We start from the raw sequence: 23884 nt of genomic DNA, 5'->3' as shown, positions 1-23884 counted from the left end.
GCCGCACACTGCTACACGAAACACTGCTGCACACCACACACTGCTGCATGCTACACACTGCTGCACACCGCACAATGCTACACGAAACACTGCTGCATGCCACACACTGCTGCATGGCACACACTGCTGCACACTGCTGCATTACTCACTGCTGCATGCTGCATGACACTGCTGCACGCAGCACACTGCTGCACGCTGCACACTGCTACACGCCGCACACTGCTACACGCCACACACTTCTGCACGCCACACACTGCTGCACGCCACAAACTGCAGCATGCCGCTGCACGCCACACACTGCTGCACACCACACACTGCTGCATGCCACACACTGCTGCAAGCAGCACACTGCTGCATGCCGCACACTGCTGCACGCCGCACACTGCTGCATGCCACACACTGCTGCACGCCACACACTGCTGCACACCGCACACTGCTGCATGTCGCACACTGCTACACGCCACACACTGCTGCACGCCACACACTGCTGCACACCACAAACTGCTGCATGCCGCTGCACGCCACACACTGCTGCACGCCTCAAAGACTGCTTAGCCTACGCTACCACTAGGGCAGCTAGTCGGAAAAGGTTGACTTACAACCACACCATAAGGGTTGCTTGGCATGGTACAAGGTGGTCACTTTAACTAGTGAACATCATATACCAGGCCAACTTCTCACAACGCCACACACTGCTGCACGCCACACACTGCTGCATGTCACACAGTGCTGCATGCAGCACACTGCTGCAAACCACACACTGCTGCATGCCGCTGCACGCCACACACCGCTGCACGCCACACACTGCTGCACACAGCACACTGCTGCTCACCGCACACTGCTGCATGCCACACACTGCTGCATGCCGCTGCACGCCACACACTGTTGCATGCCGCACACTGCTGCACGCCGCACACTGCTGCATGCCACACACTGCTGCATGCCGCTGCACACCACACACTGTTGCACGCCAAACACTGCTGCATGCCACACACTGCTGCACGCCGCACACTGCTACACGCCGCACACTGCTGCACACCACACACTGCTGCACGCCATATACTGCTGCACGCCACACACTGCTGCATGCAGCACACTGCTGCACACCACACACTGCTGCATGCCGCTGCATGCAACACACTGCTGCACGCCACACACTGCTGCATGCCACACACTGCTGCATGCCCCTGCACGCCACAAACTGCTGCACACCACACACTGCTGCATGCTGCACACTGCTGCATGCCACACACTGCTGCATGCCACACACTGCTGCATGCCGCTGCACGCCACACACTGCTGCACACCGCACACTGCTGCATGCCTCACACTGCTGCACACCGCAGACTGCTGCACGCCGCACACTGCTACACGCCACACACTGCTGCATGCCACACACTGCTGCATGCCAAAAACTGCTGCATGCCGCTGCACGCCACACACTGCTGCACGCCACACACTGCTGCATGCCACACACTGCTGCACGCAGCACACTGCTGCATGCCGCACACTGCTGCACGCCGCACACTGCTGCATGCCACACACTGCTGCACGCCACACACTGCTGCACACCGCACACTGCTGCATGTCGCTGTTGGACCTGGCCCTTTTTGAAGGGTCATCCCTAAACTTTTTGCCTTCCTCCTGTATTTTTTCTGACCTGGTGTTGGCTGATTTATGACTCTGGGCACCTTACCACTGCTGACCAGTGCTAAGGTGCATATGCTCTCCCTATGGTAAAATGTATACATTGATTGGTGTCCATGATTGGTTTATTTGGTTTACTGTCAGCCCCTAGTAAAGTGCACCAGGAGTGCCAGGGCTTGTAAATACAAATGCTGCTGGTGGGCTTGCAGCACTGGTTGTGCCACCCACAGAAGCGGCCTAGTAAAATGTGTCTAGGATCTGCCACTGCAGAACCTGCGCGCAGTCTGATACTGTCGCGCTGACTGCGCAAGTGCACCCACTTGCCAGTCCCTAAACCTTCCCTTAACTACATATTAGTCACCCCTCTGGTAGGCCCAAGGGCAGGGTGCATTGTAGGCATAAGGTAGGACATGCCCTGATGTGTGTGGCATGTCTTAATAGTGAATTACAGCCATTTTCGTTTTTCACTATTGAAGGCTACCTGCTCTCCATAGGCCAGAATGGGCTGCTGGAATTACTACACCCTGTAATCCCAGTGGACTCATAGAGCATGGTAGACAATTATGTTTAGTATGCCTGAACTCAGAATAATAAAATACTTCTTTTAGTAAAGTTTATTTTAATATCCTGCGTTTGTAAATACTACTTTTAGAAAGTTAGTATTTACTGACCTGGCCATTTCAGTCCGCCTCTGCTGTGTGTGTGTGTTCTGCCTAGCAACAGTAAGGAGCAGGGTTGGGGAATCCCCAGAGACAGGCTGGCTGCCAGGTGGTGGGTAGAGAGATTACACCAGGATGGGTGGGAGGAGTCCACCCTTGACTCTGAATAGACCTGTGCTCTGACAGCACAAAGCCGGCGCCGCCCCCTGTTGAGCGGCTGATGTCTCTGCCCTGCTGCTGAAAGGAAAGCGCAGAGTCACCACAACAAAGTGCTCCAGAACTGGACTGAGCCAGGCCCAGGCCCCCTGGCGCTAAAGAACAAAAGAATCGCACTATAAAAGTAGGAGCCTGGCTCCTAAGAAATCAGATCCTGTTTACGCAACGACGAACCTCTGCCTGAAGGAGAAGGACCTGGAGAAGCTGAAGGAGGAATACTGTCTCTCTGCCTGAGAGACTGGCCTGCAGTGGGTGCCTGTCTGCTGGAAGGAGAGGAAAAGACTGAAGGAAAAGACTTTGAATCAACTTGTGCTGAACAATCTCCAAGGGCTTGCTTGTGAACTTGCCCCCTGATCTGCGCCCCAGGAACAGTGGGCGCAACCTACCCCCAGAAGAGGAGAAGTAGCTGGACGCAATTCCGTGACGCTGATCCCCAGAGAACCTGTTTGCCTCTCCCCCTTTCTCCACACCGCGACATCTGCCACCTGGGACTACCACGAGCACCGCAAGGACCTGCCTCCCTGGTCCAAGCACCGCAAGTACCAGCCCCTCCGAGCCGTAGCTCGCAACGCGGAGAAAGGCACCTGAAGGCCTGCGCACCGAGCCCTGGCGACCCTGTGCCGTCAAGATCACCGCGAGGCCCTGTGCACACTTGTGATCCCCTGAAAAGCTGATCGCGCTGCAACAGCGCTGTGGATTGCCCTGGAGCTGCTTCCTCCTCCTCTGCCCTTGGTCGTGTGGCTGGGACCTTCTTCGGGTGCCCCACGAAGCACCGCCGCCCTCTGACTGCGAGGGACGACACCGCGACGTGAGACACCGTGCCGTGGAAACCCGAGGCCGCCGCCGTGACCAACCCCGTGAAAAGAAGGTATTTGTGACCATCGCGCGAAAAGTACGGCTGTAACTGCCTACGTACGGTCCGTACTTCCATCTGAACTCATTGCGCTTTGAAAACGTACTGCCTTGCCTGGTAGTTCGAGTCGTACTGTTCGTACTTCCATCTGAATTCATGGCGCTTGGAAAACGTACTGCCTTGCCCCGTAGTTCGAGCCGTACTGTGGGTACGTCCATCTGAAATAATTGTGCGTAAATACGGCCCGTACTTGCCTTTGTACGGACCGTACTGACCCCTGAAGTATCCTGTTTTGAACCTTAGCAACCTTGGTTCGACTCGTACCAGCCTTGGTCTGAACCGTACTGGCCTCGGGAGCAGCATAGTTCGAACCGTACCTGCTTTGAGCCGAACTACATTGAAAAGCATTACCGGTGCTCACTCGAGAAGAGTGAGATTCGGCAAGCGTACTCGTGCTCACGCGAGAGGCGTGAGAAACGGCAAGGCCCTTTAAAAACCTTGCCCAAAGCCTAACAACGGTACTACGAAGTGCGCAGAACCCCTAAGAAGCTTATTTTAATCAGAACTTTGCCATTATTAAGACCTGTGGACTACCTTTGAGCATTTAAAGAGTAACTGGATTATTTCCCCAAGAGAACTGTATTTATGCAACCTGCCTGAAAGAAAACCTTTTATATAAAGAAATATATTTTACTATAAATACAGCCTTATGTCTTTGTGTGGTGGGGAGGTGATTATTGTGTGGGACAACTTGAACGCTTTACCTTATGCCCTCTGGAAATTTAGCCTGACTGCTCGCGCCACGTTACCTAGAGGGTGAGCAGGGGTTATTTTTAAAGAGGTGATCCTTTGCCCTGACTTAGAGGAAAGGGTCCCTGCTTGTCGCAAGTGCATACCTGCGCCAACCAGAGACCCCGGATTCTAACATTGGTGGCAGCGGTGAGGATTTACGGATTTGCGTTCTTGGTGTCTGCACAGTGATTACTAACCATTGCACAGTAGACAGTCCAGTAGCTTGAGCCACAGAACTTTTTATTTTTGCTTGCCAAGAGAAGACGATCCCTTGTGTTTGGAGTCATGCCGGGCCCAAACAGCATAGAGAAAACCGCGCTGAAAGCCTGGATTGAATCAAGGGGTGCAACCAAGGAAGTTACACCATTGAAACCAGCGGGAAGTGTTCGCAGTTTTGGTAGAGGCCTGTCGCCAGAGGAGCTGGCAGACAGACAGGCCACCAGGGATCACGAAGTATTGTTGGCAAAGCTGGAAGTAAATGCCCAACTGGAGCTAGAGAGCAAGAAGCTGGCTCTGGAAGAAAAGAAAATGCAAATGGAGCATGACTTCCTAATGAAGAAATATGATATGGAGCTCGAGAGGCTTGAGGCCATGAGTGTCTCAGCCCAGCAACAAGAAAGGTGCGTAGCTCAGAGATTGAGCTTTTCTGAGTGGGAGGAGGAATCCAGCTCAGATGGTGGCAGCAGTATTGAATTCTCTAGTGTTGAAAGAGTAGTACGCACACCCAGAGATGTGGCGCCTGACTTGAAGGAGGGGGTTAACACACACCAGGAGGTTCAAGGGCATGAGGTAGCTCCAGTAGTGCGCAGTATCCCTGAAGGGAATAGGGTAACTGGCGCAGGGGTTCATAGTCCTAGTGGCGGGAGGGACACTCTACTGGCTCTAGATGAGAGGCGCAGGGAGAGGGGTTCCCCCAACATTGAAGTCCTGGTAGGTGAGTGTGAAGACCGCCCAGAAGAGTGTGGGTTGTGTGACAGAGACAGTCAGATACTGTCTTGCCAGTCTCAGGAGAGTGGTGTGGAGTACGTGTGTGAGGCACTGGATGGTAAGGTGATGGCTAGTTTGGTTAAAACTGCTAGGGGGCTGTGTGATCCAATGGTGGGAGAGCATATTTTAAGTCCCTGTTTTCCAGAGCTACGTCAACACCTGCTGGAGAGTGAGTTCTCTGACCGCAGAGAACTCACATTGGAGGCAGACCTTTTGGTGGATTCCAGAGGGTCTGGAGAGGCATTGGGGAGTGACCCTGTGGGGAGTGGCTCAGGTATCTTCCAACCCAGAGTGGTGGAAGTGGTGCAGAGTAGCCCAGCTAGGTCCCATGGTAGTGGGAGGGGTGTAGGGGCTCACGTCCTGTCTCAGTGGAGAAGGAGTGAGTGTGGGGCTGTGTGAGAAGTTGGCCTGGTATATGCTGTTCACTAGTTCTAGTGACCACCTTGTACCATGCCAAGCAACCCTTATGGTGTGGTTGTAAGTCAACCTTTTCGGACTAGCTGCCCTAGTGGTAGCGTAGGCTAAGCAGTCTTTGAGGCTAAACTCGTGAAGCGTGTTAAGCAAGCTGTTTTACCAATAGTAACCCCCTTTTATACCAATGAAAGGACACCACACAGATATATATTCAAAATATATATGTATTTATTTCTCAAAGTAACCCCTAGTCTCTTTATGAGCACAGGAGCACAAATCGTCAAACAAGATTATCACAGAATACACAGAAGTTGCACTTTATATGGATAGGCCCTGGTGGCCACTCGAACCATATACTAAAATAGTGGTATAAGTACCACGAACAGAAAAGGGAAAAGGCCTAGGGCCTCTAGAATCGCTGGGCCTACAAGGAGCTAACGTCAGTTAGTGACCAGGAGGTCCACGGGTGGCGTGTGCAGAGCAAATAGTCACACGCGTGCTCCCATAGGTTTCAATGGGTGCGTAAAAAGTACAAAGTTACTGCAAAAGGAATCTTCCGGATGACCTAGGAACTTAAGATTTGGAACACAGGCACTAGAGATGTATTACTACACATGGGCACCGGAGTACCAGCTTTACCTCACCCACAGGAAGCGGGTGCATAGGCCTCAAAGTGCGTCGGGTTTCTTCTATCTGTTCCGTTGAGCCTGGGACAAAGATGCTGCAGGCGGTCGGTCGGGAAGAGATGCAGTGGATCCAAGAGTGGATCGGAGATGTTGAAGACCTGTAAGCAGAGGGGACAGTGTTCACAGTCACTAGCCAGTGACCAGCGTGGCACCAGATGGGTACCAGGCGATGTCGGGTGCAAACAGGTGATGAGGGGTAGCTTGTCTCCGCAGCCACGTGGTCCCTGAAGGTCGACGACGTCCAGGAGTCGGCTCACGAGCTGTCCCACGCAGGCTCTCGCTGTCGGCGGTGTCGGCGACTTGATCGAAGCAAACAAGCCTTGGCAAAAGCAATTGCAGGAGGATTCGGAAATCAGCTGTTGGTTCTGACCAGCAAGGTCAGAGGGATTGCTCCTTTGGAGGGGAGCAAGGGCCAGTCTGGAGCAACCAGACCAGCGGTGTTTGTCGTAGATTTCGTCGCCAAGATGGCCACTAGCCAGCGGGCCAGCAACCGGTTAGGCGCGTCGAGTGGCAAAATGCAGAAGGGCCCCACGCAGATCGTGGAGATGCTGGAGGGCTCACCTTTGGTGCAGATGCTGCTCGAGGGTTGGGTTTCTCAGGACCCAAAGCACAACTTGGAGGGAGCCTCGGTTGTTGCACTGGTCAGCTTGTCGTAGTCGTTCCAAGATGGCTGGCTCCACGTGTCTCGGTGCCTCCACGGGTCTCCTCTTTGCAGGGACTGTGGATCGGGCGGTGAGAGGTCTGGAGGTCCAGGTCTTGTCAGTCTCTGGGCTCGGGCTCCGGCGGGAGGCGGCGGCAAAGCAGACGTTGATGCGCTGGATGGTGCTTGCGTTAGCAAGGTGGTCACTCCCTGACCACAGGGGAGATTTTCTTCAGTCTTCTGTGCAGCAGAATGTCGAAGTTCCCGTCTTCTTCTTAGTTTCAAGTTGATTCCAGGATGTCTGAAGTCTTAGGACACAGCTCCTACCTTTATTCGGATTCTAGGGGCCGGACTACCTGCTAGGTCCCTCCCTAAGGGTGGGACCAGGAAGGGGGGTGGTTACACCCCCAATCCTTTGTCCAGCTCGCCCCAGGCCCGGGACTGGTGTGCCCCAGGACCGGTTTGAACTGGCATATGCACCGAGGCTCCTTGTGAGCCACAGGCATGTCTGGTTTCTTTCAAGCCCTACCTGACCAATACACAAAATCCTGTCTGGGGTGGTGCACGCACCTCCCCTGGCAGGAAACCCTTTGTCCACACCTCCCAAGCTGGAAGGACTCCCAGCAGCAGGAGGGCAGACTTGTGTCTGTGGTGGCAGCATCCATTTTGTGGAGCTGAGGCTATGTCTGATTTTACCCGGGTTTCAGGTACTGTACATGTCGTGTCCCTCTAGAAGGGTGGAATGCTAACCCCGTCGCCAGAATTGGCGAGGGGTTAGTATTCCAATTCGTATGACACCTTACTCGACATGTTTTGATAAAGCCAAACCAAAGATAGCATTTAACCGCGAGGTTCATAATGCACTTAAGAGTATATGGTATGACGATATCTGGAAACAGTAGAAGGAAGTTGTTCCGACCACTGCAGACAGGCTCAGCTCATGCCAGAGCACCATCTCACATGGAACCAAGCACTCTGCCTTCAGGATTGTTAAGGCCTGCCATAGGAGTGACTTATAGGTTACCAGGTGTCCCATTTAAGTTTAGGTATAGGTATACTACACCTAAGTAAGAGGTGATTACACCAACTTACCCCAGCTGAGTGATCAGCCAGTTGTGTCAGATTGTTAGGCCAAGCCTGGGGTGGCATAATACATGCTTCAGCCCCTGGCAGGCCTTGGGTACACCAATGCCCTGGGTACCTAGTGTACACTGGTACAGGGGCTGACAGGGTGATCCAACCAATTGGGTATGTACCTAGGGTACATGGAGTCCATTTTACAGAGAGAGCAGATAGCCTGAGAGCCTGAATGGCAGGATCTCAGGCCAACTAAGTCGAAAAACCAGCTAGACACTAGGCAAAAATTTGGGGGTAACCATAGTCAGATATCCACCTTCCTACACAACCCCCCCCCAAACGAAGGGAGATAAGGCTGACCTTGACCAGGTAAGCCTATATTGCCCAAGTGGCCATATAAGGAGGAACCAGCACTGGCATGGTTACCCCCTGTCTCATGGTCCACTAAGCAATCCCTCACCCTAAGGGTATCAGAGGGTCTCCACCATAGGGAATCTCTACCTGTGGTGTGTCTTGGCAAAGTAAAAGGCTGGTGTTGAGATGGAGTACTGAAGTGAGTGTCCTCAAAGTGAGGCCTCAGCTTCCTCCAATCATCCTCCACCATGGATGCCTTTCTTTCTTTAACTGAGTTGCACTGTGCTCTCAGGGTCAGCCTCTGGCTACCTAAAGCTGGAGGCTGGGTCCCTTTTGTGGGCTTACTGGAGGGACAGGTCAGGTTTGGGGCCCTAAGGTCCCATGTTTGCCTGTGCCCAACAGAATCCCCCTGGGGGAGGTCCCTAACTACCTGTAAAGGAGATCCCTCAGGAATGTTTTTACCCATCACCTGACTAGGGCTACTAGCCAGGCAATCCTCATTCTTTTGATGGGGGGGTTCTTGTGGACAGGGGCCCTCTGGGGGTCCACTGGCCTCCCTGACCTCTGCAGCCCTGGGCTGACTGAGGCAGGGTAGAGAGAGGCAGGCTACCTGCACCAGACTGGATCCCACCTTGGAAGGGGCCACTGACATCAGAGGCTCTGCCAGGCCAGGCCTGGCTACCTCTGGGGCAGTTCCTTCACAAGGGGTGAGGTCAGATCCCTGAGGAGGCTGACCTTTTCCTAATGTCTGGGGAGAGGGAGACTTTTCTTCCTCCCCACTACTCTCAGTTTGTGTGGAGTGATCCATTGTTTCAGGCTTCACTACACCTATGTCAGTCTGAGTATAGGCTGAGACCATTACAGCCTTGCCAACCTTTTCAGGGGGGCACTCAGTTTGTGTTTGAGCTGTGACTGTCACAGCTCTGCCAGTCCCTACAGGGAAGTCTGTCTGTGCCTGGGCTGTGGCTACCACTGCCCTTCCAACCTTTTCAGGGAGGAAATCTATTTGGACAGGGGTTGTGAATGGCACAACCCCCCTACCCTTTTGTGAAAGGCCTACCATTTTAGAATGGGTGTCTTGTTCAACTCCAGCCCAAGCTGAGAGTTCTAAGTCATTCCCCAGTAAGCAGTCTACAGGCAAGGTTGGGGACACTGCTACCCTTTTAGGGCCAGTGACCCCTCCCCAGCTGAGACATACCTCTGCCATGGGATGACTGTTCTGTTTGCCATCAATGTTAGTCACCTGGTAGGAGAAACCGGGCAAAAGCTGCTCAGAGGGAACTAGCCAATGGGCCACCATTGTGATGCTAGCCCCAGTGTCTCTGTAGGCCTCAGCTTTTGTACCATTGATGTAGGGCTCCTGTCTGTACCTACCCAAAGTGTTGGGACAGGCAGTGAAGTTGGCAAACCCCATGCCACCATCACAGACAAGAGTGGTTGCTGTAGGGGAATTGGCTAAGCCAGGGTCCCCCTGTGTTCCCCAAGTAAACCCACCCAGATTTCTGGGGGCACTCCCACCACCTGGGGGATTACTGCTGACAGTAATAGGTGGTGTGACAGGAGTAATTGGAGGAACAGTTTTGTTTTTAGCCCTTGGGCAACCGCTGTCAGTTTTCCAATGCCCAGGAGTTTTACACTCATGGCAGTAGGGCTTTTTAGCTGTGGTAGAGGAGGGAGCTTGGGACCCACCACCCTGTGTGGAGTTTTGGGGCCCTGAGGAAGGTTTCTCTTTTTCTTTATCCCCACCCTTCTCTTGAGGCTTGGTGGTATCTTTCTTTTGGTCACCACCCTGGTTTTTAGGCCTGATCCTGGTCCTGACCCATTTATCTGCCCTCTTTCCCAATTCTTGGGGAGAGGTCAAATCTGAGTCTACCAGGTGTTGATGGAGAAGCTGGTTTTGACAATTACTTAAAATCTGCTCTCTCATCATCAAATTGTACAATCCTGTATAATCAGACACCTTACTTCCCAGCAACCAACCCTCCAAAGCCTTAGTGGCACATTCCACATATTCAGACCAGTCCTGAGTCTGTGTCTTCTGGGTGTCTCTGAACATTAACCTGTACTGTTCAGTGGTTAAGCCTAACCCATCAACTAGGACACTCTTCAGGACTCTGTAATTTCTGACATCCTCTTCTCTAACAGTGAGGAGTCTATCTCTGCCTCTCCCCTCAAAGGAGAGCCATAAGATTGCTGCCCACTGGTCTTCAGGAACCTGCTGCACTTTGCAGGCTCTCTCAAGAGCAGTCATCCATTTGTGGATGTCATCCCCACTTTTGTAGGGGGGCACAATCTTGGACAGGTTCCTATTGTCAAAGACCCTATCTTTGTCCCTAGGGACATTGCTGCCACCAGTGGGTATAGACCCACTCTCTCTATGCTGCCTAGCCTTGCTCAGTTTTTCTTCCATCAGGGCTACTTCTAGCTCCTGCTTCCTGATCCTCAGCTGGGCTTCCTGCATTCTGGCCTCATGTTCCCTCCTCTGAGGGGTGGTCAGTCTCCTTCTGGAGTGACCTTGAGAGCCTCTAGAGCCATGGGAAGCATTGGAGTCACCTGAGCGATTCCTTTGCCTTCCAAGCCCTGTGTTAAGTCCACTGGGGAGATCCAATGGGGTGAACCCACTGTCAGTCCCCAATAGCCTTAGTTTAGCTGGGCCAAGTATAACACTTGGCACTGGGCTAGTTCTCCCTTCATCCCCACTCACATCTGTATCCCCATCACTTTCTTCCTCTGTGGTAGGCATCCCATCTAAGGGGTGACTATTGAAAGGGGGTACCTCTGTGGCATCTTCAGAAGGGGGGCCTCCTGTTCCTGACCCTAAGGGGGCTAACTGGGAAGCTTTCCTGAGTTCTCTCTGATTCTCATCATTTTGTAAGAGTTCTCTGAGCTCAGCAGAGGTAGGGTTCTTGGGCTGTTTAAGGCCTCTAAGAGTTGCCAAATGCCTGAGCTCATTCTGGTTAAGGGTAGCAAAGCTGGATGTTGCCCTCTGGGGGTCACTCTCAACAGAGATGGGTACAGTGGACCCCTCTGCCCCGGCCATTGCTCTTAAGTGTGGGTGGATGTGTTGCAATCTACCTACACTTGTGTTTACCTACTAAACCTATCTAGTAGTTGTAGTCAGGGTGTGCTACTCCCTTTGCTCTACAACAACTAAGTTCAGTAGAACTTATGTATATCTAATCTTGTTTTATATGTACCTACAGGTAACTATGTGATCTTTCAATTGGTAACCAAGAGATTACAATGGTAAAACACAGCAAGCTCAAATCCAACCGCTGCTCACCAATGTGAGAAGTTGGCCTGGTATATGCTGTTCACTAGTTCTAGTGACCACCTTGTACCATGCCAAGCAACCCTTATGGTGTGGTTGTAAGTCAACCTTTTCGGACTAGCTGCCCTAGTGGTAGCGTAGGCTAAGCAGTCTTTGAGGCTAAACTCGTGAAGCGTGTTAAGCAAGCTGTTTTACCAATAGTAACCCCCTTTTATACCAATGAAAGGACACCACACAGATATATATTCAAAATATATATGTATTTATTTCTCAAAGTAACCCCTAGTCTCTTTATGAGCACAGGAGCACAAATCGTCAAACAAGATTATCACAGAATACACAGAAGTTGCACTTTATATGGATAGGCCCTGGTGGCCACTCGAACCATATACTAAAATAGTGGTATAAGTACCACGAACAGAAAAGGGAAAAGGCCTAGGGCCTCTAGAATCGCTGGGCCTACAAGGAGCTAACGTCAGTTAGTGACCAGGAGGTCCACGGGTGGCGTGTGCAGAGCAAATAGTCACACGCGTGCTCCCATAGGTTTCAATGGGTGCGTAAAAAGTACAAAGTTACTGCAAAAGGAATCTTCCGGATGACCTAGGAACTTAAGATTTGGAACACAGGCACTAGAGATGTATTACTACACATGGGCACCGGAGTACCAGCTTTACCTCACCCACAGGAAGCGGGTGCATAGGCCTCAAAGTGCGTCGGGTTTCTTCTATCTGTTCCGTTGAGCCTGGGACAAAGATGCTGCAGGCGGTCGGTCGGGAAGAGATGCAGTGGATCCAAGAGTGGATCGGAGATGTTGAAGACCTGTAAGCAGAGGGGACAGTGTTCACAGTCACTAGCCAGTGACCAGCGTGGCACCAGATGGGTACCAGGCGATGTCGGGTGCAAACAGGTGATGAGGGGTAGCTTGTCTCCGCAGCCACGTGGTCCCTGAAGGTCGACGACGTCCAGGAGTCGGCTCACGAGCTGTCCCACGCAGGCTCTCGCTGTCGGCGGTGTCGGCGACTTGATCGAAGCAAACAAGCCTTGGCAAAAGCAATTGCAGGAGGATTCGGAAATCAGCTGTTGGTTCTGACCAGCAAGGTCAGAGGGATTGCTCCTTTGGAGGGGAGCAAGGGCCAGTCTGGAGCAACCAGACCAGCGGTGTTTGTCGTAGATTTCGTCGCCAAGATGGCCACTAGCCAGCGGGCCAGCAACCGGTTAGGCGCGTCGAGTGGCAAAATGCAGAAGGGCCCCACGCAGATCGTGGAGATGCTGGAGGGCTCACCTTTGGTGCAGATGCTGCTCGAGGGTTGGGTTTCTCAGGACCCAAAGCACAACTTGGAGGGAGCCTCGGTTGTTGCACTGGTCAGCTTGTCGTAGTCGTTCCAAGATGGCTGGCTCCACGTGTCTCGGTGCCTCCACGGGTCTCCTCTTTGCAGGGACTGTGGATCGGGCGGTGAGAGGTCTGGAGGTCCAGGTCTTGTCAGTCTCTGGGCTCGGGCTCCGGCGGGAGGCGGCGGCAAAGCAGACGTTGATGCGCTGGATGGTGCTTGCGTTAGCAAGGTGGTCACTCCCTGACCACAGGGGAGATTTTCTTCAGTCTTCTGTGCAGCAGAATGTCGAAGTTCCCGTCTTCTTCTTAGTTTCAAGTTGATTCCAGGATGTCTGAAGTCTTAGGACACAGCTCCTACCTTTATTCGGATTCTAGGGGCCGGACTACCTGCTAGGTCCCTCCCTAAGGGTGGGACCAGGAAGGGGGGTGGTTACACCCCCAATCCTTTGTCCAGCTCGCCCCAGGCCCGGGACTGGTGTGCCCCAGGACCGGTTTGAACTGGCATATGCACCGAGGCTCCTTGTGAGCCACAGGCATGTCTGGTTTCTTTCAAGCCCTACCTGACCAATACACAAAATCCTGTCTGGGGTGGTGCACGCACCTCCCCTGGCAGGAAACCCTTTGTCCACACCTCCCAAGCTGGAAGGACTCCCAGCAGCAGGAGGGCAGACTTGTGTCTGTGGTGGCAGCATCCATTTTGTGGAGCTGAGGCTATGTCTGATTTTACCCGGGTTTCAGGTACTGTACATGTCGTGTCCCTCTAGAAGGGTGGAATGCTAACCCCGTCGCCAGAATTGGCGAGGGGTTAGTATTCCAATTCGTATGACACCTTACTCGACATGTTTTGATAAAGCCAAACCAAAGATAGCATTTAACCGCGAGGTTCATAATGCACTTAAGAGTATATGGTATGACGATATCTGGAAACAGTAGAAGGAAGTTGTTCCGACCACTGCAGACAGGCTCAGCTCATGCCAGAGCACCATCTCACATGGAACCAAGCACTCTGCCTTCAGGATTGTTAAGGCCTGCCATAGGAGTGACTTATAGGTTACCAGGTGTCCCATTTAAGTTTAGGTATAGGTATACTACACCTAAGTAAGAGGTGATTACACCAACTTACCCCAGCTGAGTGATCAGCCAGTTGTGTCAGATTGTTAGGCCAAGCCTGGGGTGGCATAATACATGCTTCAGCCCCTGGCAGGCCTTGGGTACACCAATGCCCTGGGTACCTAGTGTACACTGGTACAGGGGCTGACAGGGTGATCCAACCAATTGGGTATGTACCTAGGGTACATGGAGTCCATTTTACAGAGAGAGCAGATAGCCTGAGAGCCTGAATGGCAGGATCTCAGGCCAACTAAGTCGAAAAACCAGCTAGACACTAGGCAAAAATTTGGGGGTAACCATAGTCAGATATCCACCTTCCTACAGGCTGCGTGCCCCCAGGTGCCCGAAACCCAGTCTCAGAGCCTGGATGGTTCTTTAAGGGAACACCAGGCGGGGAGCCTAGGCTGTCCTGATGGGCCGCCCGTTGAGGGGGATCCCCTAGTGTCTGGTGAGCTGGGAGTGTCTGTAAGCAGGCCTCCATCAGTTCTGGTGTCTGGCAGTACCGCTCCAGTTGGGAGGGTGCAGAGGTCCAGATTGAGGGGTGAGAGGGGGAAAGAGTCCCCAGTGGAAGAACCAGTGGGTCAGGGGCCAGCCAGAAGGGCTGCGTCCCCCGTGAGTGACCATGGTGACACCACTTCTGTCCTGGGGGATCTTCAGGCACTGTCAGATGGACAGGGGTCGGGAGATCAGCGCCAGGCAGACTGTCACACGACACATGAGTTATGTGTCACCCTCAGGGGGGGCATGCGTGCTCCCCGGGAAGTCCTGGTGCGCCAGGCGAGCGTTCAACCGCATGGGTTGGACCCAGGGTTGGGAAGCCAGGTTCAGGTGTTGTCTGACCTGGAGGGTGGGACCACTGTAATCAGTGTCCTGACCCATGTTGCTTCTAGGGGTACCACGCCAGTTGGGAGTGGGCAGTACTCTGGAAGGGGGTGCAGAGGTAGGGAGTCCTCGCCTCTGACCCCGGCTCAACTAAAGGGTTTAGACCCTAGGTTGAAGGGCCAGGTTCAGGGTGTCCCCCCTGACCTGGGCACCCAGTTGCAGGATAGAACCCCTGAACTGGTGGGCGAATTGCGCAGGACACCTGCCACAGGTGCCGTGACAATTCTGGAAGGGGGTGCCACTCCAGGTGGGAGGGTACAGAGCCCCAAGGAGGAGGACCGGGAGTGGGAGAGCCCACCCCAGTCTTTGGTCCAGCCGCTGGGTACAGTCCCGGGGCTGGTGGGTCAGTGCCAGGATGTCATACCTGACCTGACAAGGGGGAGAATGGACAAAGGGTGCCAAGCACCTGGGGCTACTGCCCCCCGCTCCCTGGCGCCACAGAGGATTGAGAGCCCTGAGAGGCATACGGCCTGGGTCTCATCCCTGACTACTGTCAGTGGCCACTGTAGCATTTTGCTGTCTCTCTGGTTGGACACACCTGTGGGCCAGTTAAGGTTAGGTGCTGCACAGGTGGTGTCCACAGGCGAGGAGAAGGGTTCCCCATGGATTGGCTTGGTGGGCCCTGAGAGTATGGACAGAGGGAGTCCGATAGGTTCAGATTGGCGTAGAAGTGGAGTCTGCCCCTGCAGTTGCGGGCCAGGTCCTTGTTCTATCGCCCCAAGCAGGGAAGACCATCACGGTGGTGATTGGTCTACCCTGCGTTTTGGCTGGAAGGGGGTTGTGTTGGACCTGGCCCTTTTTGAAGGGTCATCCCTAAACTTTTTGCCTTCCTCCTGTATTTTTTCTGACCTGGTGTTGGCTGATTTATGACTCTGGGCACCTTACCACTGCTGACCAGTGCTAAGGTGCATATGCTCTCCCTATGGTAAAATGTATACATTGATTGGTGTCCATGATTGGTTTATTTGGTTTACTGTCAGCCCCTAGTAAAGTGCACCAGGAGTGCCAGGGCTTGTAAATACAAATGCTGCTGGTGGGCTTGCAGCACTGGTTGTGCCACTGTAGGAAGGTGGATATCTGACTATGGTTACCCCCAAATTTTTGCCTAGTGTCTAGCTGGTTTTTCGACTTAGTTGGCCTGAGATCCTGCCATTCAGGCTCTCAGGCTATCTGCTCTCTCTGTAAAATGGACTCCATGTACCCTAGGTACATACCCAATTGGTTGGATCACCCTGTCAGCCCCTGTACCAGTGTACACTAGGTACCCAGGGCATTGGTGTACCCAAGGCCTGCCAAGGGCTGCAGCATGTATTATGCCACCCCAGGCTTGGCCTAACAATTTGACACAACTGGCTGATCACTCAGCTGGGGTAAGTTGGTGTAATCACCTCTTACTTAGGTGTAGTATACCTATACCTAACCTTAAATGGGACACCTGGTAACCTATAAGTCACTCCTATGGCAGGCCTTAACAATCCTGAAGGCAGAGTGCTTGGTTCCCTGTGAGATGGTGCTCTGGCATGAGCTGAGCCTGTCTGCAGTGGTCGGAACAACTTCCTTCTACTGTTTCCAGATATCGTCATACCATATACTCTTAAGTGCATTATGAACCTCGCGGTTAAATGCTAACTTTGGTTTGGCTTTATCAAAACATGTCGAGTAAGGTGTCATACGAATTGGAATACTAACCCCTCGCCAATTCTGGCGACGGGGTTAGCATTCCACCCTTCTAGAGGGACACGACATGTACAGTGCCTGAAACCCGGGTAAAATCAGACATAGCCTCAGCTCCACAAAATGGATGCTGCCACCACAGACACAAGTCTGCCCTCCTGCTGCTGGGAGTCCTTCCAGCTTGGGAGGTGTGGACAAAGGGTTTCCTGCCAGGGGAGGTGCATGCACCACCCCAGACAGGATTTTGTGTATTGGTCAGGTAGGGCTTGAAAGAAACCAGACATGCCTGTGGCTCACAAGGAGCCTCGGGGCATATGCCAGTTCAAACCGGTCCTGGGGCACACCAGTCCCGGGCCTGGGGCGAGCTGGACAAAGGATTGGGGGTGTAACCACCCCCCTTCCTGGTCCCACCCATAGGGAGGGACCTAGCAGGTAGTCCGGCCCCTAGAATCCGAATAAAGGTAGGAGCTGTGTCCTAAGACTTGAGACATCCTGGAATCAACTTGAAACTAAGAAGAAGACGGGAACTTCGACATTCTGCTGCACAGAAGACTGAAGAAAATCTCCCCTGTGGTCAGGGAGTGACCACCTTGCTAACGCAAGCACCATCCAGCGAATCAACGTCTGCTTTGCCGCCGCCTCCCGCCGGAGCCCGAGCCCAGAGACTGACAAGACCTGGACCTCCAGACCTCTCACCGCCCGATCCACAGTCCCTGCAAAGAGGAGACCCGTGGAGGCACCGAGACACGTGGAGCCAGCCATCTTGGAACGACTACGACAAGCTGACCAGTGCAACAACCGAGGCTCCCTCCAAGTTGTGCTTTGGGTCCTGAGAAGCCCAACCCTCGAGCAGCATCTGCACCAAAGGTGAGCCCTCCAGCATCTCCACGATCTGCGTGGGGCCCTTCTGCATTTTGCCACTCGACGCGCCTAACCGGTTGCTGGCCCGCTGGCTAGTGGCCATCTTGGCGACGAAATCTACGACAAACACCGCTGGTCTGGTTGCTCCAGACTGGCCCTTGCTCCACACCAAAGGAGCAATCCCTCTGACCTTGCTGGTCAGAACCAACAGCTGATTTCCGAATCCTCCTGCAATTGCTTTTGCCAAGGCTTGTTTGCTTCGATCAAGTCGCCGACACCGCCGACAGCGAGAGCCTGCGTGGGACAGCTCGTGAGCCGACTCCTGGACGTCGTCGACCTTCAGGGACCACGTGGCTGCGGAGACAAGCTACCCCTCATCACCTGTTTGCACCCGACATCGCCTGGTACCCACCGGGTGCCACGCTGGTCACTGGCTAGTGACTGTGAACACTGTCCCCTCTGCTTACAGGTCTTCAACATCTCCGATCCACTCTTGGATCCACTGCATCTCTTCCCGACCGACCGCCTGCAGCATCTTTGTCCCAGGCTCAACGGAACAGATAGAAGAAACCCGACGCACTTTGAGGCCTATGCACCCGCTTCCTGTGGGTGAGGTAAAGCTGGCACACCTGTGCCCAAGTGTAGTAATACATCTCTAGTGCCTGTGTTCCAAATCTTAAGTTCCTAGGTCATCCGGAAGATTCCTTTTGCAGTAACTTTGTACTTTTTACGCACCCATTGAAACCTATGGGAGCCCGCGTGTGACTATTTGCTCTGCACACGCCACCCGTGGACCTCCTGGTCACTAACTGACGTTAGCTCCTTGTAGGCCCAGCGATTCTAGAGGCCCTAGGCCTTTTCCCTTTTCTGTTCGTGGTACTTATACCACTATTTTAGTATATGGTTCGAGTGGCCACCAGGGCCTATCCATATAAAGTGCAACTTCTGTGTATTCTGTTATAATCTTGTTTGACGATTTGTGCTCCTGTGCTCATAAAGAGACTAGGGGTTACTTTGAGAAATAAATACATATATATTTTGAATATATATCTGTGTGGTGTCCTTTCATTGGTATAAAAGGGGGTTACTATTGGTAAAACAGCTTGCTTAACACGCATCACGAGTTTAGCCTCAAAGACTGCTTAGCCTACGCTACCACTAGGGCAGCTAGTCCAAAAAGGTTGACTTACAACCACACCATAAGGGTTGCTTGGCATGGTACAAGGTGGTCACTAGAACTAGTGAACAGCATATACCAGGCCAACTTCTCACAGCCACCCACAGAAGCGGCCTAGTAAAATGTGTCTAGGATCTGCCACTGCAGAACCTGCGCGCAGTCTGATACTGTCGCGCTGACTGCGCAAGTGCACCCACTTGCCAGTCCCTAAACCTTCCCTTAACTACATATTAGTCACCCCTCTGGTAGGCCCAAGGGCAGGGTGCATTGTAGGCATAAGGTAGGACATGCCCTGATGTGTGTGGCATGTCTTAATAGTGAATTACAGCCATTTTCGTTTTTCACTATTGAAGGCTACCTGCTCTCCATAGGCCAGAATGGGCTGCTGGAATTACTACACCCTGTAATCCCAGTGGACTCATAGAGCATGGTAGACAATTATGTTTAGTATGCCTGAACTCAGAATAATAAAATACTTCTTTTAGTAAAGTTTATTTTAATATCCTGCGTTTGTAAATACTACTTTTAGAAAGTTAGTATTTACTGACCTGGCCATTTCAGTCCGCCTCTGCTGTGTGTGTGTGTTCTGCCTAGCAACAGTAAGGAGCAGGGTTGGGGAATCCCCAGAGACAGGCTGGCTGCCAGGTGGTGGGTAGAGAGATTACACCAGGATGGGTGGGAGGAGTCCACCCTTGACTCTGAATAGACCTGTGCTCTGACAGCACAAAGCCGGCGCCGCCCCCTGTTGAGCGGCTGATGTCTCTGCCCTGCTGCTGAAAGGAAAGCGCAGAGTCACCACAACAAAGTGCTCCAGAACTGGACTGAGCCAGGCCCAGGCCCCCTGGCGCTAAAGAACAAAAGAATCGCACTATAAAAGTAGGAGCCTGGCTCCTAAGAAATCAGATCCTGTTTACGCAACGACGAACCTCTGCCTGAAGGAGAAGGACCTGGAGAAGCTGAAGGAGGAATACTGTCTCTCTGCCTGAGAGACTGGCCTGCAGTGGGTGCCTGTCTGCTGGAAGGAGAGGAAAAGACTGAAGGAAAAGACTTTGAATCAACTTGTGCTGAACAATCTCCAAGGGCTTGCTTGTGAACTTGCCCCCTGATCTGCGCCCCAGGAACAGTGGGCGCAACCTACCCCCAGAAGAGGAGAAGTAGCTGGACGCAATTCCGTGACGCTGATCCCCAGAGAACCTGTTTGCCTCTCCCCCTTTCTCCACACCGCGACATCTGCCACCTGGGACTACCACGAGCACCGCAAGGACCTGCCTCCCTGGTCCAAGCACCGCAAGTACCAGCCCCTCCGAGCCGTAGCTCGCAACGCGGAGAAAGGCACCTGAAGGCCTGCGCACCGAGCCCTGGCGACCCTGTGCCGTCAAGATCACCGCGAGGCCCTGTGCACACTTGTGATCCCCTGAAAAGCTGATCGCGCTGCAACAGCGCTGTGGATTGCCCTGGAGCTGCTTCCTCCTCCTCTGCCCTTGGTCGTGTGGCTGGGACCTTCTTCGGGTGCCCCACGAAGCACCGCCGCCCTCTGACTGCGAGGGACGACACCGCGACGTGAGACACCGTGCCGTGGAAACCCGAGGCCGCCGCCGTGACCAACCCCGTGAAAAGAAGGTATTTGTGACCATCGCGCGAAAAGTACGGCTGTAACTGCCTACGTACGGTCCGTACTTCCATCTGAACTCATTGCGCTTTGAAAACGTACTGCCTTGCCTGGTAGTTCGAGTCGTACTGTTCGTACTTCCATCTGAATTCATGGCGCTTGGAAAACGTACTGCCTTGCCCCGTAGTTCGAGCCGTACTGTGGGTACGTCCATCTGAAATAATTGTGCGTAAATACGGCCCGTACTTGCCTTTGTACGGACCGTACTGACCCCTGAAGTATCCTGTTTTGAACCTTAGCAACCTTGGTTCGACTCGTACCAGCCTTGGTCTGAACCGTACTGGCCTCGGGAGCAGCATAGTTCGAACCGTACCTGCTTTGAGCCGAACTACATTGAAAAGCATTACCGGTGCTCACTCGAGAAGAGTGAGATTCGGCAAGCGTACTCGTGCTCACGCGAGAGGCGTGAGAAACGGCAAGGCCCTTTAAAAACCTTGCCCAAAGCCTAACAACGGTACTACGAAGTGCGCAGAACCCCTAAGAAGCTTATTTTAATCAGAACTTTGCCATTATTAAGACCTGTGGACTACCTTTGAGCATTTAAAGAGTAACTGGATTATTTCCCCAAGAGAACTGTATTTATGCAACCTGCCTGAAAGAAAACCTTTTATATAAAGAAATATATTTTACTATAAATACAGCCTTATGTCTTTGTGTGGTGGGGAGGTGATTATTGTGTGGGACAACTTGAACGCTTTACCTTATGCCCTCTGGAAATTTAGCCTGACTGCTCGCGCCACGTTACCTAGAGGGTGAGCAGGGGTTATTTTTAAAGAGGTGATCCTTTGCCCTGACTTAGAGGAAAGGGTCCCTGCTTGTCGCAAGTGCATACCTGCGCCAACCAGAGACCCCGGATTCTAACAGTCGCACACTGGTGCATGCCGCACACTGCTGCACGCCGCACACTGCTACACGAAACACTGCTGCACACCACACACTGATGCATGCCACACACTGCTGCACGCCACACACTGCTGCATGGCACACTCTGCTGCATGCCGCACACTGCTGCATGCCGCACGCCACACACTGCTGCATGCCACACACTGCTGCATGCCGCTGCAAGCCACACACTGCTGCACGCCACACACTGCTGCACACCACAGACTGCTGCACGCCGCACACTGCTACACGCCACACACTGCTGCATGCCGCTGCAAGCCACACACTGCTGCACGCCTCACACTGCTGCACACCGCAGACTGCTGCATGCCACACACTGCTACACGCCACACACTGCTGCATGCCACACACTGCTGCACACCACAAACTGCTGCATGCCGCTGCACGCCACACACTGCTGCACGCCTCAAAGACTGCTTAGCCTATGCTACCACTAGGGCAGCTAGTCCGAAAAGGTTGACTTACAACCACACCATAAGGGTTGCTTGGCATGGTACAAGGTGGTCACTTTAACTAGTGAACATCATATACCAGGCCAACTTCTCACAACGCCACACACTGCTGCACGCCACACACTGCTGCACGTCACACACTGCTGCACGCAGCACACTGCTGCACACCACACACTGCTGCATGCCGCTGCATGCCACACACTGCTGCACGCCACACACTGCTGCATACAGCACACTGCTGCTCACCGCACACTGCTGCATGCCACACACTGCTGCACACCGCACGCTGCTACACGAAACACTGCTGCATGCCACACACTGCTGCACGCCACACACTGCTGCACGCCGCACACTGCTGCATGCTGCACACTGCTGCACGCCGCACACTGCTGCATGCCATACACTGCTGCATGCCGCTGCACGCCACACACTGCTGCATGCCTCACACTGCTGCACACCGCAGACTGCTGCACGCCGCACACTGCTACACGCCATACACTGCTGCACGCCACGCACTGCTGCATGCAGCACACTGCTGCACGCCACACACTGCTGCATGCCGCTGCATGCAACACACTGCTGCACGCCACACACTGCTGCATGCCACACACTGCTGCATGCCCCTGCATGCCACAAACTGCTGCATGCTGCACACTGCTGCATGCCGCACACTGCTGCACGCCACACACGGCTGCATGCCACACACTGCTGCACGCCGCTGCACGCCAGACACTGCTGCACACCGCACACTGCTGCATGCCTCACACTGCTGCACACCGCAGACTGCTGCACGCCGCACACTGCTACACGCCACACACTGATGCATGCCACACACTGCTGCACGCCACACATTGCTGCATGACACACACTGCTGCATGCCGCACACTGCTGCATGCCACACACTGCTGCACACCACACACTGCTGCATGCCACACACTGCTGCATGCCGCTGCAAGCCACACACTGCTGCACGCCACACACTGCTGCATGTCACACACTGCTGCATGCCGCACACTGCTGCACGCTGCACACTGCTACATGAAACACTGCTGCACACCACACACTGATGCATGCCACACACTGCTGCATGCCACACACTGCTGCACACCACACACTGCTGCATGCCACTGCACGCCACACACTGCTGCACGCCACACACTGCTGCACACAGCACACTGCTGCTCACTGCACACTGCTGCACGCCAAACACTGCTGCACGCCACACACTGCTACACGAAACACTGCTGCACGCCGCACAATGCTACACAAAACACTGCTGCACGCCACACACTGCTGCACGCCGCACACTGCTGCACGCCTCACAATGCTGCACGCCGCACACTGCTGCATGCCGCACACTGCTGCACGCCGCACACGGCTGCATGCCACACACTGCTGCATGCCGCTGCACGCCACACACTGCTGCACGCCAAAGACTGCTGCACGCCACACACTGCTGCACGCCGCACATTGCTGCACACCACACACTGCTGCATGCCACACACTGCTGCACGCCACACACTGCTGCACACCGCACACTGCTACACACCGCACGATGCTATACGAAACACTGCTGCACAGCACACACTGCTGCACGCCACAGACTGCTGCACACTGCTGCGCACCGCACACTGCTACACGCCACACACTGCTGTACGCCACACACTGCTGCATGCCACACACTGCTGCATGCTGCTGCAAGCCACACACTGCTGCACGCCACACACTGCTGCACACCACTGTAGGAAGGTGGATACCTGACTATGGTTACCCCCAAATTTTTGCCTAGTGTCTAGCTGGTTTTTCGACTTAGTTGGCCTGAGATCCTGCTATTCAGGATCTCAGCCTGGCTGTTCTCTCTTTAAAATGGACTCCATGTACCCTAGGTACATACCCAATTGGTTGGATCACCCTGTCAGCCCCTGTACCAGTGTACACTAGGTACCCAGGGCATTGGTGTACCCAAGGCCTGCCAAGGGCTGAAGCATGTATTATGCCACCCCAGGCTTGGCCTAACAATTTGACACAACTGGCTGATCACTCAGCTGGGGTAAGTTGGTGTAATCACCTCTTACTTAGGTGTAGTATACCTATACCTAACCTTAAATGGGACACCTGGTAACCTATAAGTCACTCCTATGGCAGGCCTTAACAATCCTGAAGGCAGAGTGCGTGGTTCCATGTGAGATGGTGCTCTGGCATGAGCTGAGCCTGTCTGCAGTGGTCGGAA

The sequence above is a fragment of the Triturus cristatus genome, chromosome 1_1 (genome assembly GCF_964204655.1).
Source record: "Triturus cristatus chromosome 1_1, aTriCri1.1, whole genome shotgun sequence".
NCBI lineage: Eukaryota > Metazoa > Chordata > Amphibia > Caudata > Salamandridae > Triturus > Triturus cristatus.
The sequence above is the reverse complement of the archived record's forward strand: the minus strand, read 5'-3'. Positions refer to the sequence as shown.